The sequence below is a fragment of the Thamnophis sirtalis genome, unplaced genomic scaffold (genome assembly GCF_051295495.1).
Source record: "Thamnophis sirtalis isolate CommonGarterSnake01/CBP01778 unplaced genomic scaffold, rThaSir2_p1.2 scaffold_11, whole genome shotgun sequence".
Classification (NCBI taxonomy): Eukaryota; Metazoa; Chordata; class Lepidosauria; order Squamata; family Natricidae; genus Thamnophis; species Thamnophis sirtalis.
Window position 1 is genome coordinate 34,446,262 of NW_028261391.1, and position 18,605 is coordinate 34,464,866.

General features: G+C 38.4%; 1 protein-coding gene across 1 annotated transcript in view; it reads left to right on the forward strand.

The window, feature by feature from the left end:
- The first annotated feature begins 246 nt into the window (after positions 1-246).
- Positions 247-18,605, forward strand: part of SPSB4 (splA/ryanodine receptor domain and SOCS box containing 4) — a 163,255-nt gene continuing 144,896 nt past the window's right edge. The window contains exon 1 of the mRNA XM_014076447.2: positions 247-359. The gene's annotated coding sequence lies outside the window, so the exon portion shown is untranslated. The remainder of the gene's footprint in view (positions 360-18,605) is intronic.

An 18,605-nucleotide genomic window follows, 5' to 3' on the forward strand; every position in this document is an offset into this window, starting at 1 on the left:
CTTTCTGTTGTCCCTCCACTTCCCCCTTTTACGGAGTCTTCCGAATGGATGAGGCCGGCGCTAGGACCCGGTGGGAGCTTTGTGTGCGGACCATCCGCAGCTCTTCATTCTACCGTGACTGGTGGGTGGCGATGACGGCAGGGCGGAGGAGCGAAGGCAGCGGTTCTTAAGTCCCGTATTTTCTTTCACCTCGGACGCTTTCGGATCTGACTTCACGAGTCAGGGCAGATAAGGACGCGCGGGGGGGAAAACACTTACGGCAGCCGTAAGGGCGGCAGATGAAGTTCGGCAGGGAAGCTCCTGATGAGAGGTTGGCCACGAGGACGCTGCGCCCACAAGCACCGGTGCAGGATCGCACGGTGAGTGACTTTCTCTCTCTCTTTCTCTCTCTCTCTTTGGGGTGTCCGTCCGCCCTTGTCTGAAATCTCTTCGCCGCCGGTTTACGTGCATGTGTATAGGAAAGCTCTTAACTCTGATCTGTTGCTCACTTGCTAACGGCCCTGCAGTTTGTTTTTTTCCCTTGGAAAATGAACGTGTGTGGTGGCACGGGAGACAAGCGAGCGTGTTTGAAGGCAGCCACTCCCTTCTTCTTCTTCTTCTTTTTGATCTGGGGCTTCGGGGTTGAGCAAAGCCAGAGATCATCAGACCCTCCCAGGGAAGAAGGAGCCCGAGACGGGGAAAGATTGAAGGGCGGTCTCGCTGTTGTCCTTGAAAGTTTGGAGACAGCGGTGGTCGGCGGTCTCCTGGGTTGTGTCTTGGTGCAGAGTGGTGGAATTCAATGCCTTTTTATGGGTGGGGGTGGAGAGAGGGAATTCCTTATTTACTTTTCCGGATCCTCCAGGTTTAGAAACGGTCGTGGTCAGATTCACCCTCATCTCTGCTGAAAGGGTCAAGTGGGACGCTCGGAAATGTGGTTTGCGGGGTTGCTGTTTGTCCATGTATCTTGAAAAAAACAGTCTCCAGCTATCAGCCCATGGTTTTATATTTCTTTGATTTTAGATGCCAAAACCCTTGACGGACTAAGGTACAATCTTGTGCCTGTCCAGGAAAAAAAAATCCCATCCGCCCTCTCAAGTGAATTAAACTGCAATACTGGAGTGAAATCCATCATTGTTCAATGGGATGTTTCCATCCAAATTATAGGAGTTCATGTCTTAATAAATACACCAATTGATCTTTCAAGAATGCACAAAACCCCATTTCCTCTATAGTTGTACTTTTATAAATGGTTGCCTTGAAGCTCTTCTTTCTGCTGCTTCTCTGAATTTCTTTTGATGATCTTGATCTCTGGCTAGAAAAGGAGAGTGAGGGATAAAAGTTTTCCAGTGGATCTGCTAAGTCACACAATTGCAGGCATTTCTGAGACAGGCTGACTTAAAAGCTGCAGATGATTAATGTCAGAGCAGTTCCGCCAGCATCACATTATTGCTATAGGCAGAAATGAAGGCACACATTTCCTACTCTCTTCAGACTACTGACCAAAATTGCAGTCAGTTGATGTTTAAACCTTTCACCTGATATGGACATTTTTATTTTCTTCCTCTTATAGCTGTACATTCAATATTTCGCTAGATTGAGTTCACATATTGCACTAAACAAAACTCTGGTTTCATTCTGGTCACTTAGCAAATTATTGTTTATTCAGTGAACCATGGTCTATAAACCATGGCAGAATGCAGTCAGTGCACTTGAACAGTGAGTTTATCCTTGGGTTGGCTAATTTATGCAACAAGTGTGTTCACAGTATACCAAGGATATAATCAATGTGTATTCTTCCTGAGATTAAAATCTGTACAAGGTTAGTTCAGCGTGCAAGCCTTGGCATGCATGCAAAGGATCTTGGGGTTATTTATTTGATATGTACATTACTTTTATCTAGACAGCATACTAAAAAGCAGACACATCACCCTGCCAACAAAAGTGCATATAGCCAAGGCAATAGTTTTCCCAGTTGCAATGTATAGCTATGAAAGCTGGACCATAAGGAAGGCTGAGCGGCAAAGATTGAGACCTTTGAACTGTGATGCTGGAGAAGGCTCCTGCTAGTCCCTTGGACTCAAGGCGATCAAACCGGTCAGTCCTAGAGGAGATCACCCTTGACTGTTCTTTAGAAGGCCAGATCCTGTGGATGAAACTCAAAGACTTTGGCCATCTAAGGAGAAGGAAGGACTCCCTGGAGTAGAGCCTAATGCTAGGAATGATTGGGGGCAAAGGAGAAGGGGATGACAGAGAATGAGTTGGCTGGTTCAAGTAGGCATGAGCTTCAATGGACTCTGGGGGATGGTAGAGCACAGGAAGGCCTGGAGGAACGTTTTCCATGGGTCGTGATGGGTCAGACATAACTTCACAACTAACAGCAACAACACTGTTATTTTTCACTGTTCCTTCCAGCAAAGTTCAGAGGAAAAACAGTTTACAATAATAGCATAATAAATGCAAGCATGTAACATTTAAGTTACTGGAGCAACAGTCCTTTATAGGTGTCCTATTGAGTTGGGCTATTAACATCTGGGTGAGCAAATATGACTTTCAAGGCTTAGTACTAAGGCGAGGCTAAGGTTTCCTAGGACAGATCTATATATGGGGTAACATCACTGAAAAGATCTCAGTTCTAGTCTCCACACTGTTGATTAGACCTTTAAGCAGAACTCAGAAACATCATTCAATAGCATTTCAGCTGATTTTGTCTGGTCTGAACAATACTTCGAGGAATAAGTAAGCTTGTATGTTTCAGCTGGCCCAAAACTTAGCAATCTTCTTTCTTGTCCTTTTTTAGTGAGTGAAGCAAGCAAACATATATATTCAGTCTAGTTTGTGAATTAATAATAACCAGGTAGTTTGGGTTTGTACTAGAAGTTAAACACAAAAACTACTTTGTTGTATAAGGCACATAATTCATTGACCTAGTTAATTGAACTGCATAGACCAATTTTTCAACACTGAGTTACCAAATATCAGAGACAGCAATAGTATAACTTTAATCAAAGGGCTACCCTTGAAAAGCGTTTGGAGACTGCAGTTAGTTCAGAATGTTGCCGGGCGAGCGATATTGGGTGCACCGAGGTACACCCACGTTACACCTGTCCTCCGCGAGCTGCACTGGCTACCAATTGGTCTCCGAACGCAATTCAAAGTGTTGTTATTACCTTTAAAGCCCTACATGACTTAGGGCCAGAGTACCTTCGAGACCGCTTACTGCCACATACCTCCCAGTGGCCAGTAAGATCCCATAGATTGGGTCTCCTTCAGATGCCGTCAGCCAGACAGTGTCGGCTGGCGGGCCCCCGGAGGAGAGCCTTCTCTGTGGCTGCTCCGACTCTTTGGAATCAGCTACCCCCAGAGATCCAGACCATACCCACTCTCATGGCCTTCAGGAAAGCTGTTAAAACTTGGCTGTTCCAGCAGGCCTGGGGCTGTTGACCTCACTGTTGAGGTCCAGCCCCGATTAGAATAAATGTATGAGGTGTTGCTATTTTAAACTGTTTACTTTCGTTATGTGTTCGTTATGTGTCTTTTCCCCCCTCTTTTTTGTAAGCCGCCCGGAGTCCTTCGGGATTGGGCGGCATATAAAATTTATAAATAAATAAATAAATAAATAAATAAATAAATAAATAAATAAATAAATAAATAAATAAATAAATAAATAAATAAATAAATAAATAAATAAATAAATAAATAAATAGATAAATAGATAAATAAATTTTATAATAAATAAACAATTCTGTTTATTTTAATATAACTTTCTTTACAAATGCAAACTGATTTACAGCTAACTTAAGAAGTATCTTTTTGCGGCATGGAACACCTCCTTTTACTAAGAACATTATTCTTCATTATCCAATAACAATTTAGAATAAAAACATTAGTTATCTTATTGTTATGAATATCCAAAGTAGCTGATGTTCGTTTACCATTGCAGGATATTATGTTAGTAACTTTGCACACACTTTGTATCATTTTGGTCCTGTATAAAGTTACTTCCCTTTAATATAAATTATTAAAATTTCAAAAGTGCCAACTAATAAAAATAATTGTCTATTTTGTTATATAGAATAGCGTTGTGAAAAAAAATTCTGTAATAAGTTGTGGTTTTGAAAATATCTACTAAAACAATCATGTATCATTTCATCAGTGTCATTTTCAAATAAGTTTTTTCTTTTTAATGTGAAGTGATAGTACTATTCTAACTATACCTTTGTTAAATATATCCATTGATAACATATACCTAAATCATAGGCTCACTTCAGGATTACCTTAGGATTGACATAAATGGCTGGTGATGTTATGGAATTCCAAGAAGAGTTTTTTTTTCTATAATTCTTTTCATAAAAAGTTTATGTTGCAGTTTTGAACAAATGGTATATAAATGCAGGAATTGTATTTGTTCTAGCTTGCACTAGTTTGGGCATGCTAAAATCAAACTATAGTTCTACATTCAGGTTTAGAAAAAGCCATCATTTTCCGTGGTACCATTAGGCTCTACCTATTATGGATTTTAGAAAGTTCAGGGAGGTATGTGTGTAACTGAAAATCCAGTTGCTTTGAATGGAATAGACAGACCAGATTACTATCAGCAAAGGCTGATTTTATATCCATTTCATTACCCCCAAAAGTGATTGAAGATATCTTTTTATTGCTTTGTTGACTTCATATACTGACAATGACTGACAATCAGTTTTTCTGCAGGTAACAAAACAATTAAACAGCAAGCTCCTTTTATGTTGCAGAGAGAGAGAAATGACCAAGCTGTTGTAAATTTCAACCCTTCTCTTTTCTTGGACTTCTGATGCAGAGCTGCAAAGCCTTCAGGCTTGAACTTCTCTTAAGAGGTCCTAGTTTTAAAGCTAAAAGTGGGGGGTTGAGGCAAATATTTATTCCAAAGAGAAGGTAGAGCAACAGCATTTCAACATCAAAGAAAAATATTCCCTCCCTACATGTCAGGCTCAAAGATTAAGCAGTGCTCCCTACTCCCCATCACAACAATACTATGCAAAACAGTTAGGAAATCTTATTACATTTCTTCTCATTAAAGCCATTGTAATGTTCAATATTCATAACCTAGTTTTCTATATTTGTATTTTCCTGAAGTTCATTTAGGTTTTGGCTCTGTTCAGTGTTTGATTATTATTTCCATTCTTTTTTTTGGTAGTTTTAATGAGTTAATTTAAAAGGGAAAAAAGGCTTATGATTGATGTTTAATTAGAGTTTAAGATACAAACCGTAAGCGAACAGAATATTTTAGCATTTAACATTCTCAGCTATTAGTTCATATGTATTTTATTTCTGACACAATTATAATACATATTGTGTAATATTTTATTCCTTATAAAGGAATGCTCCTAATATACTGATAGGTGATGATAGTAATCAGGTCTGGAAGTGGTTGGATATCAATGGTATGCAAATTCTTTTTGGTTGTTATGTAATTGCCTAAGGCAAGCCTCTCTCAATTTAATATTCTCTAGCTATATTAAAGTTGCAAGACTGAGCCCCAATGCCAGTTTGGGGAGGCTACATGTAGTCCTTGAATTACGACCACAATTGAGCCCAAATGTTCTGTTGTTAAGTGAGACATTTATTAAGTGAGTGTTAAATGACATTTTATGATCTTTCTTGCCACAGTTGTTAAGTGAATCACTGCAGTTGATAAGTTAGGTACCTGGTTGTTAAGTGAGTCTGGCTTCTTCATTGACTTTGCTTGTCAGAAGGTCACAAAACTGATCAGTTGGCCCATATTTATGACCACATAATTGGTCATAAATATGAACCAGTTGCCAAGCATCTGAATTTTAATCACATGGTCATGGGGATGTTGCAAAGGTCGTAACTATGAAAATTGGTCATAATATACATTTTTCAGTGCTGTTGTAACTTTGATTGGTCACCAAACAAACTGTTGTATATCCAGTCTATATGTACTCTGAATGCATCAGGTGCTTATTTAAATATTGCCAATAGTTTGAAATCAAAAGCCTCCCAACCATAATGTGCAATTGTAAATCCACTTAAATTTCCAGAAGTCCTACTGTGCTGCCTCATTGTGGTAGCTCTCTGTGTGTGTGTGTGTGTGTGTGTGTGTGTGTGTGTGATGTTTCGGTAGGATGAACAAAAAATGTCAGGAGTGTATGATGACAGTAAATAATCCCAAAAGGGTCATGCGAAGCTTGAAGATTGTCACAGCTGCCCCATTACAGCAAGCAGAAACCTACTGTATATTGGGTAGCCATAATACAGAAAGATGCTAGAGATAGATGATCACTTTAGTGGCAATAGCAAATACAAAATACTCTGCAGGAGTTCAAGGCTACTTGCAAAGGTCAGAATTGGACTGTTTTTCTCTCTCACTGGGTATAAAAATGGAAATTGATGTAGACTGTTAAGAATATTGGGCTTCTGAACTTTGATGTTGGAGAAGACTCCTGAAAATAAACATAGCTAAAATATATAAAAAAAGAATATATATATATATATATATATATATATATATATATATATATATATATATATATATATATATATATACATACATACATACATACATACATACATACATACATACATACATACATACATACATACATACATACATACATACATACATACAGTCATATCCTTACTGGGATTCAAACCTGGGTTGTTGTTACATGTTAGGCAGCTGTATTAGCCTCTAAGCCACAAGCTCTCTTCCTTTATCAGCTGAACCAAGGAAATAATTAAGTGTTATGTCAAAGCACTTGACATGCCCAAATATGGGAGGGAGCATACTGCTTCCCTTTTGCCTTTCAGCTCTACCCTAGGAGCCTTCCAGGCAGAAAACCATGTTTGTGTTGCATTTGTGCTGATACATATATAAAGGGAAACTAGTATAGATCTATTTCAAGCTATTTAGCTGTCATCAGCTAGCCATACCCTTACTGGGATTGGAACCTGGCCTGTTTTTACATGTTAGGCAGTTGTTGATACTTACCAGCTGATAAGGGAGGAGAGTTTGTGGCTTAGAGGCTAATACAACTGCCTAACATGTAAAAACAGCCCAGGTTTGAATCCTAGTAAGCAAATGGCTAGCTGAGGAGAACTAAATAGCTTGAAATAGATCTATACTAGTCTCCCTTTATTTATGTATCAGCACAAATGCAACACAAAAATGGTTTTCACACACAATAATATAAAATATGAAAATATACATAGCTAAGCAAGAAAACAAAACATGTGGATCGTAGGGCAAATCAGCTTAGAGTTCTCACTTGAGACACAATGGCCAGACTCAAATTATATGTTGGACACATTCAGAGATTTAGCTCTGAAGAAATCTATCATGCTGGAAAGAGTGGAAAAAAAGAAAAAGACAATGACTCGGAAGAAGATGGATGGATTCAATTACAGAGGCAATGGGCACATATATTGGGCAATGGAAAGGACCAGAATTCTACTACAAAATCTATCTTGGTTAAAAACAGACACCAATCTGATGGCACATAAAATCAAGCCCACTTCAATATCTGATTTTTTTTAAATTGTTGTTTGACAGCAGTTTTTGTTTTGTAGTTCTAAACCACAATTAGAATAATTCAGAAATAGACTTCAAGAACTCACAAGGAATGAAAATATATTCATTTACAAAAGGAAAGAGGACATATAAAATGAAACACCAAACAACTGGATTGTGTAACTTGTGTACCTTTTACATATTCTTTACTTCTGGTAGTAACAGATAATTTTAAATTGGGACAACCCAAAAGAATCAGTATCACCATAGCTCAACATTGACCTTTTTTTTACATCCACATATATTAAAGCTTTTCAATAATTTACAAGGAATGCCATTTCTACTCATGAGGAAAATGAGAAGAGCCCCTTCTGCCATCATTCTTGGCATGCTAAAAAAAACTATCTGCTGAAAAAAACCCACATACTTTTCACTACCAACTCCATCATGATCCCACATGAACCAAGAACAATTTAGCTTCTTCCCAACAGTTTATGGTTAATTTTGAAGCTATGGAAGTCCCATTTTATTGAGGTTTCCAGATCCAAAAGTGCTACTTTATACTTTGAATATTAATGCCTGTCTGCTTCCCTGTCTTCTTTCCCCCATTCCATGAATTAACATGCTTGCAAACTAACATAGCAAACTCATTGTAATGGTTATTATTATTCTGATGTGATTCTAATCAAGGGTCTATGCTTGTTTACATTGGGCTAAATTTATTCGAATGCTTTTATATTTAAAAAACAACAGATGGCACCACCAACTAATATTACTTGATCCTGAAAAAGCTAAACAGGTTCAGACTGGCTAGTAATTGGATAGAAGACTTCAATAAAACTTGAAGTTGTAGAAAAATGATTTTTTAAAAAAAATCTATAAAATATAAAATCTATCTATATTAAATTGTCTTTATTCCATAAAGAGATAGACATATCCATTAGCCTTGTAAGCCACATTTGACTAGCAGGAGATTTAAAATTAATTTAACAACTTGATAAAAAACACAGTATTTCTAGATTGGCTAACTCTTGATATAATTTTCTGATAAAAACAATATCCTTATCCTACTACAATGCAGACTCTTTACAAGCACATTTTAAATGTAAGCAAGATTTTTCTTCATTAATTGTAAGATGATAGAAACAAAATATTAAATGAACTAAAAGTCACATACTTAAGGAGACAAAAGCAACTTAACTTAGTATTGTGGATGACATGGCTGTAGATTTTTCCTGAAATTATTGAACTGGGTGAAGTCGAATTGGATTAGATATTGATTGGGTCTAGTTGATTTAAGCAAACTCATTTCTTTCTACCTTTTTTATTATGATATTTATGCATATTGGATCTAAGTCAGTTTCTGATTACAGCTGCTCCCTCCCTCCCTCTTGGTTTCCACTCAACAATTCAAGCTATTGTGCAAGGAAGATGTTTGAATGGAAGCTTTCTCCACTGCATGTGGTCTGCATAGGAAATGTGATTACCCTCTCTTTAACAGAATTCCTCAATTAAAAATACTGACATCACTGGCAGTTTCAAAACAAACAAACTGGTGGCCTTTCTGATTTTCCTATTTGACCTCTTGCCCTGGAATGAGTAAACAAAGCAAAATTGGTCAATTGAAGAGCCTGAGCTATTTCCCCATTTTGTAATAAAGGCCTGGAAGACAGAGAAGTTGTTCTTTTAAAAACTGTTTCTCCTTTAATTAACTGTATTACAGTGAGTTGGTATAGGAAGAATAGGAAAAGAATACTCAAAAGGAATAACAGAAGGACTCATTGCAGGATTACTTATATAATAGCTAAATTCTGTGCTGAAGCCATAAGACCTCACTTGGTAGTTTAGACCAACAAAAGGTGATTTATTTTAATGGTATTTTATTGCACTCTCAAATTGCATTTAGCTGTTTTAAATTTTATGATCTGGTCTTAGACTGTTATAAAATGTGTGTTCATTGTAGCTGCCTGTAGGAAAAGTTTGTAACCTTATTATTTCTGCCAAATATATACAGTATGGTTGTGTTTACAACTGTGTAGAAAAATCTCATTTACAAACCAATGTAGATCCTATTGATGAAAGAAATGTTCTTTTGGGTTCGGCACCAAGTGGGGAAAAAGACACTGGAGACATGGAGGCTGCTTGGAAAGATGGTTTATTGTTGGACAGGATCACATGGCTTGAGTCCTGAACAGAAAAGGTGATCACATGCTTCAATGTTGGTGGAGAAGAAGAGAAAGGCTGAGGTGGGAATGGCTTCCCGGCCATGTGACTGGGTGGGTGTGGCTAACTTGTAAAATGTGGTGAAACTCACTTAACAATGCTCTTGCTTAGCAACCAAAATGTTGGCTCAGGAACTCTGGCATTGAAGCACGCAAGTCTTAAAGCTGTCAAGTTACAAGACCTTTGCACCCCATACCCCTTTAGAAAAAACCCCACAGGGTGTTCAAACTTGACAGCTTTAAGACTTGTGGACTTCAACTCCCAGAATTCCTCTTCTCGCTCTTCATCTTGATGATGTGCAAACGGATGGGGGGAGGGAGCTGGAACCGGTTCTAAACGACACTGTAGATTTATGGAACCTCTTCTATAGAAGAGGTTAGAACTGGCAGGAACCCACCCCTGATTCATATACAGTATATTAATAGGTCTGATGGTAAGGAGTTAAATGTTCTATTCCCCCTCCCCACATGAAAAGTTCCAACTTCCACTTGCCTCACATTCTGTTATCTCTGGCCAAACTGGCAGACGTTTCACTCCTTCACTCAGGAGTGGTCTGGGGCTCCTTACAGTACTAAACATCGCTATCTCACCAAAATGTCTATGCGTTCCACCTATGGAACTGCTTCCAAACTCAAGGCAGTGGGAAAGATATTCCCTCATGTGTTTCAATCACCGACCACCACTGAGCCAACGGATTTCTCCTGCATAGTGTCCCAGCCACAACTCACTCCTTATGCTGATGTCCTCAGTTCAGACGGATCTATTCCTTCTACTGTAACACTGGTTAAAGGGAAAAGACTGTCTTTCTGCTGCCTGGAAATACAACGGATGCTTCAAAATAACGTCTTTTGGATCCAGAGAGGGAAATTTTATGCCAACATTCAAAGTGCAGGGGCATGTCTACCACAGAATAGGGAATATCATGGCAGGGCCTCAGCAGTAGCCTTCGTTTTTCCAGATATACTTAGTTGGTGATGATGACAATGAGAGTCTGTCAAGACCATGGGAATGCTACAATTGTCGTAAGTGTGAAAAATGGTCATAAGCAGTGAAGCATGGGTATCCAGCTATGTTTTCTTAGCATAGGGCTTATTTACGGGTGAAAATATGAATAGTGTTCTTTTATTTCATCTGTTTAATCATATAAATCAAACGTGGGTTCAATATACAAATACAGGTTCAGGTCCATTTTAATATAATTTAGCAGTTTCCTACAGATCGAAGAATGCATACGCAAATAATACTGAGGTATCATAGCTGTCTTAAAGGTGTTATAAACCACAAGCATAATAATAATCGTAAAACTGGACTAAGAATATAAAATATATTAAAATATTAAATGGTATAAATGGGATATTTTGATAAAAATGTATAGATATGTTTTGATCAAAGGCTTACTTCTTTCCATGAGTCTTTTTTCTATTTGTAAAGCTATGTGTTAATTGTAGTCGGAGAATGTCAGATTTGGAGAAATGTGGCGCATGGCTGCAAGAAGGTATTCTGCATTTGTCAGAGGCAGGTGACAAAAACAAAAGTGGTTTTATTATTTGTACGTCCTTGCTTTTATGTTTGATATCAAGGGATTATAAACCTATTTGGCTATCTTGAAGATTTTTGTTTTCCTCTAACAGTAATGCTATGTAGAAGGCCAACGGTCTCTAAAGTTGAATAACTATGATTACCATTTTAGTCTGCTCTGTACATGAATATAGTTGATTAAATTTACACTATACCTGCTTGTAAAAAACTGACAGGCCTTAACTGACCTAAGGTATTAATAATATTAATTATTATTTTAAACAAATAAAAGCTATTTGCTCATTTATGTCCCCATCTCTGCTGCTGAAGCTAGATTTTTTTCAAAAAGAAATGGAAAATGTAATATGTGAGTTTTATTTCCTGGATTTATATTCTAGCTATTGTGTCCTCTGCCTTTGAAAGGAAAGGAAAGGTATAAAGCATTGTGTATTTATTTATTCATATTATTTATGTCTGGCCTTTCTGGCCATAGACCACTCAGGATGGTTAACAGTAAAAAAAGATGATAGACATTTAAAAAAATAAATCTTATGGAACAGCTGAATCACTAACTCAGAATGTAAAGGCCAGGCTGAAGAGGACACTCTTGATTTCTGGAAAAAATGAGCAGACTGTGTAGTGAAAAAGGCACTGAAAGAGGACCAAATCACTTCATTGTCATGGAGGTTACTGTATTTGAAACTGCACTATTTGGACTTTGGCAATTAGAATGAATTCCACAATGTAAGAAACTTTGAACCAGGAAGTCACCACAATGGTTTTCTAACTGTGTCCATGAAACTATGAAAGTCAAGAAGTCTTTCTTGTGGTAACAGAAAACTTGTATTAATAAGAATTTTAAACTACCATATTTTTCAGAGTATAAGACACACTAGAGTAGAAGACGCAACAAGATTTTGAAAAGGCAAATTAAAAAAAAGTTTTTGTACTTTGTAGACCTCCCAAGAGTGGCCCATTTTTCACAAAAACAGCCACTTATTTTTTTTTTCAAAAAAGGGCATGCATAGGCTTTAGGAGGCTTGCAGAGTGCTCCTGGGGCTGGGGGAGGAAAGATTGAGCAAAAATGGCCCGCTTTTCTCTCATTTCTGCCCTCCTTGGCCACCAGGAGCACTCTGAAAGCCTCCTAAAGACTATGCATGGCCATTTTGGTGAAGGGGGTGGGGTTTTGGGAGGCAAAAAATGCTGTATTCAGTATAGAAGACTCACCCAGATTTTCGGCCTCTTTTTTTGAGGGAAAAAGGTGTGTCTTATACTCCGAAAAATACGGTAATTGAATGATCAACCAAGTGCAAGAGCAATTCAGTTTTACTAAGTGTAAAGAGTAAATTGGGACAAAAGTACTTAACATACATGTTGATGAAGTCTCAGTTGTCCCTAATTAATCAGGGAAAAGATTTTTAGGTCATTGTATTCAGTTCAGTGAATATATCAGGTTGTGGAATTATGAAAATGAAACAGTCCATGCCAGTGTCTATTTGAAAAGGGATATTGAATATAAAATTGCAACATTGTGATGCCCTTATATTGTCAGGCCTGCAGCCTTCTTTTCTTTTGGGACTTTGGCTTGCTACACTTTCTATTATTTTGCTATGCATTTTCTATTGTGGAAAAATGGGAGGGGGGATTGTAAGGAGTCACATACCATGCAGCCACAATAAAATTCTTTTTAGAAAGCCAAGGTCATTCTTTGTCTCTGCACCTCTGCACCTGACTGGAATTGGATGGGTGGAACTGCCAGCAGGGCAGTGTGAGATTGGACCATGTGATAGACGTGGGTGTGGGGGCAAGAACTAGGTGGGGAAAACAGAGAAGCTTTCAGATTCAGGTTTTCCCAGATGTGCCAACATGGCTGTCTTAATAAATTGGAACTTTGACCAATACTTTGCCTTGGACTCTGATTTACTTTTGGATGCTGTTTGGAACCCTGACATATATAATCTGTCGTATGCCTTCATTTGACAACAGTATCTGGTTCGTAGTAGCATATTTGTAAAATGTTAGGATAGAGCTATAAAATGAAGAAAAAATTATCAAAATTATTGATGCATTTTTGAATGGATATTCCTCGAGAAACAAATAGGACTTTGGGGATTTCCTTAGTTTGGGAAAAAGGACTGTAAAGAAGGATATAATCAAAGGTTATAAAACTATGTACCGGTATATGATGGAAAAAGTAGATGAAAAGAATTTGTCTTCTCAAAACAATGCGGCCAAAGACTATCCAATGAAGATGCTTGGAAGGGCATTTGACAGTAAGCATTTCTTAATAAATTAAGTTGAGAAACTGATTGTCACAAGATGTACTAATAGCTTTAAAGGGGGATTGAACAAATCCATGAATGATAGATCTATCAAAGACTATATATCTTGAAGATTCAGTATGTTCTTTGATATATTGTAGTATGCTTCCAAATATCACTTGCAGGGGAAAAGCAGAAGCAAGGGCTAAGTCTCTGTATCTTTTCTGAGAACAGAGATATATGGCTGGCTTCCCTGAAAAATAAAATACAAATGTGTTCTGACCCCCCTGGCCTGTGAATAAATCAGAACACAAGCTTGGTTGTTTGCCACTATTTAATTACTGAGATAACAAATCCTTTGGCTGAGGGCTCAGACAACTCACATTCAATAGAATAGCTTGGCAGCAACACATATAGTTCAAATGAAACAATGCAGATAATCCAAATGAACAGACACGGCTAGAATGCAGACAGATTTCCTTCACTACTAATTCGAACGGTTGTTTCCTGCAAATGTCCCCTCCCAATGCCTCACTTATAAACTCCCTTGGGAGGGGGCCAACCACAATCACCTGTGGGTAATTATCTTTTATGAGTCTGCCTACAGAGTTGCTGCATGTGTTTTTTAGCCCGTCTTAATCTAGCATCAGGGACAAACTGCTTTTGATCCTCCCCACTGCTCCATGCCGCAGGCATGGCCAACCAACCTCTCTAATCCCTGCTCTGAGTCTGAACCCTGCCCAGGGTCCTCCACATCTTCCATAACAGACTCATATGGTTCCTCGCTATCTGAGTCTGGATCCTGCTGGGCTACAACACAAATGTAAGATTATCCAGAAGGGCTGTTCTTATATTTTTTAGTGTCAGTATGACATTATATTACTTGGAGTGGTATCATTATAAGAATAAGAGTATAAGATGCATCAATTATGTAATATTCTATTTTCTTGATAAGGAAAGATATGCAGTTGGATTAGTATAAAAAGTAGATATGGTGCACAAAATAGGGCTAGATGTAAGTATAAGGAAAATTTCAACCTTCTTTTTATTCTCCAAATAATTGAAGAACAAAATGTAATAGTATATTGCATTTATCTATTATAACAAAGTATATTGCATTTATCTGTAATAATCTCCTACAAATTTGTAAGAGGTTAAAAAAATAGATTTAGAATAATATGCTTTTTTTTTAGTTGGTTAGGTTATTTTTTTTTAACAATAAAACTTGTAAAGGCCCCTGAAATTTATTCTTCTTTCTTTAGATATGATCTGTGTTTGTAAGAAACAGGGGGACTAAAAGTTTTTTAAATTTTTAATAAAAGGAAGATTATTTCAATTGAATGTGAAGTGCACTTGCTAGATAACCTCTCAGCTGATTAGCAAATACTACTGAAATAAAATTAATGGATATTTGTTACCATCTCCCTCATATACCCATTTATCCCTTTCTTGTCCTACCTCATCTAGCAATGTTGTTCATATTTTTATTGATGAGAAAATTTCTGATAGGGTATTTGTGACAGCCAGTTGTAGTAAAACATGAACAAATGGAACTAGAGCTTTGTTATGCCTGATGTTTAATTTAATTGGGATATGCCTTTCTGGCCTGCCAAACTTCCTAATACTTTTTGAAAAATAATTTAATTTAAATTAATTAGAAATTGGTACTCTATTAACAAAGCACCAGTTTCCAACATCTTCTTTTATTCCAGGAATGCCTCTGGAGCCAGATGGATTACCTAAATTTTCTTTAAAAATGTTGGCGAGTTTTAGTCTATTGCTTAGTTTGGATTTAGGCCCATCTATTCAGACAAAAGGATGAGTAAATTTGAATATTGCAAAGGGTCTTCTGAGAAGAGGGTTAGAGGGAGTAGAAGTTTATATTCTGATAAATCACTGATTTGTAACTGGAAATGTGTGCTCTCTTTCACCTATTGGCAACATTTGGTGAAAAGGCAAATTCTTCATTTTACAATATTTTGTCAACAGTCCATTTGTATCAGCTTTAAAACTTAGGGAATTAATTAGCTTTTTTTTTAATAACATCCAAGAACAGGCTAAAATGTAAACTTTCAGTACACTGTATCAATAATTATAAATTAATTGTAGTCTTAAATGGATTGGTAAGAAGGTTTTTATGATCAAGACCAATCTCTTGATTTTTAGGTCTCTGCCATCTCCCTGGTTTGAAATTGGGAAAGAGGGAGTGAACTCTTGCTGGAGAATCTATTTCAGGGATGTCAAACTCAAGGTCCAGGGGGCAAATCTGGCTTGTGGGGTGCTTAGATCTGGCCTGCAGGGCCACCCTGGAAGGACAAAGGACCAACGAAGGACCTGCCCACAGTGCCTCTGACAGTGAAAACTCTGTTTTCGCTGGCAGAAAGATGCAGAAGGCAATCACAACTGAAAATAGAGCTTGGGAGCCCTTTTCGCTGGCAGAGCACTTAGGCCAACACAAGCTCCCCAAACATGAGTGATGTCGAGCTGACTATGTCCACCCTGGCCACGCCCACCCCGTCCACCTGAGGTGAAATACAACCCTGATGCGGCCCTCAATGTAATCAAGTTTGATATACCTGATCTATTTTATTCTATTTTATAACAGCTTCAGGCAATGGATCCAACAACATTCATCCCAATAAAGGCCAGAAGGGCATATTGGATGCCAGTACCTAAAGCCACACAGGTTGCTTTCAGTCAGCAGAATATATTGGCATTAACTCCCTGCCAGCCAAAGTTCATAAACATCTTAAAGATGATTAAAAATGTACATTTTGAGCACTTTATGTACAGCAATATAGTACCCATCCAAAAGAAATAATGTAGTAATGTTGCGGTGCTATATCATTATGCCTGGAGCTTAGCCACCTTTATTTTACTTCATTGATTACTGCTAGAAACCCTACAAACAACAGCCTTGGCTTTGTGTATTCCACAGCTGAATATTGTGCTAGCATGTGGCTTAACATGTTCTCATCATATGCTAAACAATAATAACTTCTAGGAAAAGCAGTATACAGTATATGGAATATGACAATTCAGATGTTTAGAATCATTGGATATTGCCAATGGGAAATTATGAGATGTGAATGTATTGCTTTTGGCATGAGGCCAGATAATTCCTTTATAGTACATTTGTTGTTATTCCATGTCACAATTAAAGGGAATATCCCAGGGAAAGCCCCATCTCAAAGTTAGAAATAGCCCTTCATTGTAAACAATTTTGGAAAAACTTCATGTAACAAGATCTGCCATAGGCTGTAAATTATTTCTACTAGTATTAGTCAAACCTTGTCTCCATTGATAAAACTATGGCCTTTCTTTAAGACACGGGTGTCAAATCAAGAGTAAATGGAAATAGCTCTCAATTGTTTGGAAAGCCTATCACATGAAATATTCATAAAATTGCTATGCAGATGAAACATGACTGCACAGTGTGGCATAAACATAGTTGTGGTGCTGACTTTGCACCTCATTGCTGCTGTTGATTAATATTCATATCTTTATGATGTGGCATGTTTTGAATAACGTTATATTTTTAAACAAGAGATAAGAATTTTGGGCTCAAAGTACTTTTTCTGTTTATTGAACATTTCAGACATAGATTTCTACAACTACAACAGGCAATTCTGGCACTGAGCTTTATCCTTTGTAGATTCAGTGCACAGCATGCTTTGTTCTGACAAGCAGTAGGTATCAAATAGCAGTTGTTATCTTCAAATAATGTCATGTGCATGTACATTGTTTTTGATTTATTATTTTGTTGGCATATTAAATATACTGTCTAGAATGTTCTCCATATGACAAGAACTGCAGTACTTGAGCCACATATTCATTGTTACTCTGTGTGGTTCAGCTGTTGATATATGAGATGGGTTCTAACTCTAGGCTGAAGAGTTGTAGGAATAGAGTACTTTTCTCTTTGCGTTGACACTTGACTATATCCACTGGAATTTAACAATGGCTTGTGTTCATTAAATTTGTTGCATAACTAGAGCTATTGTATTTATGTTTTAGGAATCATAAGCAAACACTGAAAAGAGTAGAAATAAAAATAACAAAGTATCTCCTTATCTGCAGCTTCTCTGAAAGCCACCAACTGTGGTGAAATGGATAAAGATCAGGCAGATTTAACTAACAAACAGGTGCTCCACAAGAAACCTAACAGAAAAACCTGTCTTGCTCAGAACTTGGTTGAGGCAGTGAGAATTGAAGCAGGTAGAATTGTGAGAGAAAAATGATAGTAGATAACAGTGACATGCGGTGAGGTTTATGGCTGGTGAGGCAGTCCTCTCCCCCAACATCCCACTGTCTAAAGCACTTTCTTTCTTTTGCCCGCCTGAGCTCTGACAGGCGGGTGAAAGAAAGAAAGCACTTTAGACAATGGGATGTCAGGGGAGAGGAGAGAATGCCACCGACACCCCACTGTCTAAAGAGCTTTCTTTCTTTCGCCCGCCTGAGCTCTGACAGGGCGGGTGAAAGAAAGAAAGCGCTTTAGACAGTGGGATGTTGTGGGAAAGGAGAGAATGCCTATGCATTCTCCCCTCTCCTCTGACACCCCATTGTCTAAAGCGCTTTCTGTCGCCTGCTTGAGCTCTGACAGGCGGGTGAAAGAAAGCGGCAGCCTGCCAGCACAGGCCGGTGAAAGTCACTTTCTTTCACCTGCCTCTGTGTACACGGCAGCTGTGGACACAGGTGGGTGAAAGAAAGTCTCTTTCGCCCACCTGAGCTGGTGGGCTGCCACAGACGCAGAGGTGGGCAAAAGAAAGTGACTTTCGCCGGCCAGTGCTGACGGGGCTGCTGCTTTCTTTTGTCCGTGGCAGCAGGCCAGCAGAGGTGGGCAAAAGACCTGCCTGTGCTGGCGGACTGCCGCAGACACAGGCAGGCGAAAGAAAGTGACTTTTGCCAGCCTGTGTTGGCAGGCTGCTGTGGGCACAGGCCGGCGAAAGAAAGCGGCAGCCCGCCAGCAGAGGCAGGTGAAGGACCTGCCTCTGTTGGCGGAGTGCCGCGGATACAGAGGCGGGTGTAAGAAAGTGACTTTCGCCCGCCTGAGCTGGCGGGCTGCCGCGAACACAGAGGTGGGCGAAGGTATCTTTCACCCGCCTGAGCTGGCGGGC